Below are 5,380 nucleotides of genomic sequence, written 5' to 3'. Positions count from 1 at the left end.
TTGAGAATGTCTGAATGTCTACAACTTAACGAGTGACAGATCGTTCACTCGATACCCCTTGTCTGGTAAACGATGTTGCCATTGCCGCATATTAGCAAGAAGACTCTGAAAAATACATTAAAACACAGCAGAGCAGAGCAAAGAAAGAATCATTATACAACTTATGTATTAATATGATGTCTAAATGAAAAATCGTAGCCAAACAACGATTTATAAACAATTTTGGGTGGGTGGGATGGGAAATTTAGCTTTTAGCAGCGTAGTTTATCTTCGGTGTTGAATCGAGAAAGAGAAATTTGCACGGACTTTCGGTGCTTATATACCGTTGGTAGAACTGATACCCGGCTTAATGATAGCATGGTGGCTAGAAACCATGCGTAACGGACGATAATATCCGAGGATCACCAATTGCCTAGTGATCGTGACGTAACTGCATAGCAACGGTGTTGACAGCTTTTTCTTGCAAAATAAAGTAAATTATTTGCAGAAGAAAATAATTTCTATTAATGTACATCCTTGTTGCCATTCATCAAATATTTGACAATTTTCAATCCGTTTCTTTTCCAGCGCGCCACTACGCCGTTTCACGCTATGACGTAATAATTGTGACATGAGAACAGTGAATTGTTGTTTAATAATTCACTGTTTCCAGGTCACAATAGCCTAAATAGTTTTCCTTATATATTCTATATAAAACTGACCTTTTTCAAAGAGCTACCAAACATAGCTAGACCCATTTCACAGAACAAATCCTTACCTCATTTTAAAGAGTTATGATAAAACTGATACAAAATGAAGAGAAAAGTAGGGGTCATGTATCTTCTAAGAGAGATTTCTCTGGTCACATTTACTTACTGTAAACTGACATCAAAATCACACTGCTGTGACCTGGAAGTACTACTCATACTAAAATTGAGCTTGACTTCACCAAATACAACCTGCTCTCCCATTTTTCCTACCAAAATGTCAGCAATACATCCACAATGAAATTTAAACAAAAACTAGCCTCAATTTAGACCTCTGTTGCCATGCCAAGTGAAAAAATAGTGTTCAAATACCTGGCAGCCATTACGCGACTAGACCAGATGGCTCCCACGCTGGTTCCTTTAGTTTAGTTAGGCCTCCAGCCTTCTTTGTTTAACAGTAAAATGAATCGGATCGTGTTAGAATTGACGTTAACCTTGTATGACAATGCAAAAGTGACGCTTGATTGGATTTTATCATGTACAGATATGAATAACTGCAGCCGAATAATAGCCCGCCCGCTTAGCTCAGTAGGTAAGAGCGTTGGTCTACGGATCGCGGGGTCGCGAGTTCGATCCTCGGGCGAGGCGTATGTTCTCCGTGACTATTTGATAAACGACATTATGTCTGAAATCATTAGTCCTCCACCTCTGATAATTCATGTGGGGAAGTTGGCAGTTACTTGCGGAGAACAGGTTTGTACTGGTAGAGAATCCAGGAACACTGATTAGGTTAACTGCCCGCCGTTACATGACTGAAATACTGTTGAAAAACGGGGTTAAACCCAAAACAAACAAACAAACAAAAGCAGCCGAATAATATGTTTTCATATTTTCCCATTACTTTTAAGTGAAATGTGTGAAAAAAATGAGGGAACTCGTAAAAAAAGTAAACTACAAATGTATGCATTAAACTAAATAATACTTTCAATGTCCATATGTTCTTTTTACACGTACAATATCCAAGTTTAACTATGTATGTTGATCAGCTTCATGCTATGAGTGTTAAGATTTAATGCAATGAATAAATCTAGTAGAGTTAGACTAAGTGACAATTAGTATTAAATTGATTAAAAATAAAATATTTTATATTTAAACATGTAATTTAAAATAACATTTTTTATTTATCTCACAAAGTAATGACATTTAACACGGAATTAGATATCTAATTCAGAGACTTGCACCTGTTTATGCGGTTTCATTAGTACACGTGTACTATGACGGGCAAAAACTTCCAAATTAGTAAAGTCAGTGATATTCAAGCGTTTAGGGAAACAAAAAGACATAAACATAACTTAATGAAAGAAAGATTAACTTTTTATAGTTTATTTCAATAACTTAAAAAATGTTGTGAGATGAGTATGAATATGAGAATAAATCATTTAAAAAAACCATGGAAAGCTTAACATCTGTCATTTCCTACAGAAATCAATGGAACCCGGGATCAAAATTAGTTACTTATTTCAAACGCTTAGGGAAGCAAGATCATATTTTATTTTAATATGAATTATATTGAACGGAAGTGCAAATATATTGCAGATTACTTCAATAACTTAATAAACATTGTAAGATAATGCTTTTGATGTTATTTGATGTGTTTAGTTTTTCCCCTTCTATATTTCAATAGGCGTAAATTGACCGATACTGGCTAATCGATATAGTCCGAGAGCTCACGGACTTTTATTGCAACAATTGAGGCCAAAAGAAGTTTATACATTTTTGGAAACAATATTTCATTTCCTCCATGAAAACCCATTTCTTAAGTGTCAAAGCCGTGCCTATCTATATTTTGTTCGATTATGTTTGTGATAGGGGAGGTAAAACTCACTTGTAAAAATATTAGGGGGTAGGGTAAAGTTTACGTCTACAAGTTTTTTCACTGATTAATTACAGTAATTATCTGATTGTCAGTAAATGTATATATGTCCAACAATGACAGCAATAAGAAATTCATCAAAAAGGACTGAAGGGCAAACTGGATATTCAAGGTCAAAGGTCAGATTTATGTTAAAATCACAAAATTGGGCACATTTGAAATTTATTTTTATTCTTAAAAAATAGTTTGTTATCATAAGTCACTCATCTTTATTGATGTAATGCGTATATATCAGCCAAAATCAGAAATGCAAATTTTATTGCAAAAAGTCAAGGTCAACCCTGATAATTGAAGGTCAAAGTTCATTTTCATGCAAAAATGTGAAAATTATTGCCTTAACTTTTTTAATCTGTTTAATATGTTTTCACATTATTAGTCAATGAAGTTAATTCATTTTAATGTTTGTATGTCAGGCAAAGTCACCAGTGCAGATGTAACCCCCAAAATGCCAAGAGTAAAGCTTATATCAAGGGTCAAAGGTCAAATTTGTGTGAAAAATGGCATGAATAGCTTCCTGTTTGAGATATAACAGATATGTTTTAATCATTATAAGTAACTGCTCGTGATTTATTTTAATGTATATATGTCTCACAATGCCAGTAACAAAGATATCGTCTTAAATCAGACAAGTTCAAATGTAATATTAAGGGTCAAAGGTCATTTTCAAGTAAAAGAATGAAAAAAAAGCTCTTTAACTTTTCTCTTTGTTAACAATATCTTGCCGGTATTAGTCCATAATATCAGTTCATCTTAAAATGTAAATGTTAGGCGATGACTGGTATGCACAAATAATTTCAAAACATTCAAGTTCAACCATAATATGAAAGGTCAAAGGTCAAAAAGTGAGTAAAATGTTGCAATAATATCAGCTATTTGTATTAATTTTTATTGTTGAAAAGTACTTGTTTTGTCATTTCAGTAACTGATCGTTGCTCATTTTACTGTATATTTGTTAGACGATGTCATGGAAGAGAAAGTATGTCAAGGTCAAACCTGGTATTAAAGGTCAGGTGTCATTTATGTGTAAAAGATCAAAATGTAGCATACTTACTCATTTCTTTGTTTAAAAATAGCTTCTTGTTATAATTCACTTTTAGCAATTTATCTTAATGTATACATTTCAAGCAAGGACAGCTATGTAGGTTTTCCCTAATAAGTCAAAGCCAACTCTTTTATCAAAGGTTAAAGGGCAAATTTGTGTGAAAATTTGCAAAAACAGCATGTTTGTAATGATTTTTCTTTATTGTTTTAGGTATTTTTGTCAACACTAGTAACTGATCATAATTCATTTTAAAGTATATATAACAGATGATATCATTCTTCCTTGATTATGAAAAATTAGTCAAGGTCAAACCTGACATTAAAGGTCAAGGGAGAGGGTCTTCAAGAAACTCGCCATTATGAAAAACGGCTTTCAAGAACAAGTTGGGGAGCAAATGAAAAGATCATACGGTAAGTCTACACAGGCACCGTACGGCCCATATCACAGTACGCATCCACCTCATGGGTAACTGCTTCCAAAACCAGTAAAGATAAACTGGACAAGGTTCAAAATTTAGGCCTGAGGATAAACAACTCCAATAAAAGAAATGGAAAAGACAGCCAACCTTGAGCCATTAGAGATCAGACGAGAGTACAAAGCACTTGTGCAGGCAGAGAAGGCAGAGAGACTACCATCACACCCACTCCACTCAAAACTCGAGAGAAGAACCAAGAACAGACTGAAACGACAGAGTCTCAACCATATCGTCAACGGCCTGCAGAAAGGAAAAACAGCAGCACTAGATGCAGAGGCAGAGCCGCTTGTGCCCGATGAATGGGTTCCTAGACAATCTGCTCCAAAGATCAAATTGGTTGTGTCAGGAGTAGAAGAAAAGGGAAAACAACACCAGGCTCACCAACAATCTCTTACGCTAGAAATGATCAATTACCGCTATCCAGCACACTCTTGGATCCAAGCATATACAGATGGATCAGTGGAAAAAGCAGTTCAGAATGTTGGTAGTGGTGCCTACATCAAATTTCAAGAACAAAATATAGATAGGCATGACTTTGACACTAGATGCGGCAGTGAACTGCACCGGTTCTGCAGGTCGCTGGCATTTCCCCACAGCTTGGTCTCATATGGGATGTCTGTGGGCCAAACTTTCTGGCGTACTTCTTCCAGATAGAAACCGCTCTGCAGGATGTGGAATGGTATTTATACCTCTGATACGCACTGGCGTTTTGGTGTCTTTGCAACACCCCGCTTCTTCATATGTTTTCTCAGGCCACAGTGTCCAGTGCCCTTACGGAGGATAGTTGTTTGGCTTTCTCTGATTAGCTTGTGCAGACTGTTATTATTGGGCAGGTAGCCTCCATCACTTATGTTCTTCTAGTCTGACGCAAATCTATTCTTTAGCAGAATCTGAGATTCTCTGTATGAAGCTTCCTTTGCAAAGTTCGCCCGCAGCTTCATTTTCGGCTATGCCCACATTTCCAGCAGCTGTCTCGTTAAGATGTCTGATGGACCTGCTGAGAGAGCCTGAAGAGCTCACTTGGAGTCTGTTAGGAAAACAATATTTTGTCCCTTTTCTCCTCGCTCATACAGTTGGGGTGTGGCAGAAATGGGGGCTTGCGTCTCGGCTCTAAAGTTGGAGAATCTCTTGCCGACTGGATGACAGAGTGTGAGAGAATTTGATGTAGGCACCACTCCCAGCATTCTGAACTGCTTTTTCCACTGATCTATCGGTATATGCTTGGATCCAAGAGTATGCTGGAT

This window comes from Mercenaria mercenaria, chromosome 14 (genome assembly GCF_021730395.1).
Source record: "Mercenaria mercenaria strain notata chromosome 14, MADL_Memer_1, whole genome shotgun sequence".
In the NCBI taxonomy this organism is placed as follows: Eukaryota; Metazoa; Mollusca; class Bivalvia; order Venerida; family Veneridae; genus Mercenaria; species Mercenaria mercenaria.
This window is presented reverse-complemented; position numbering follows the sequence as displayed.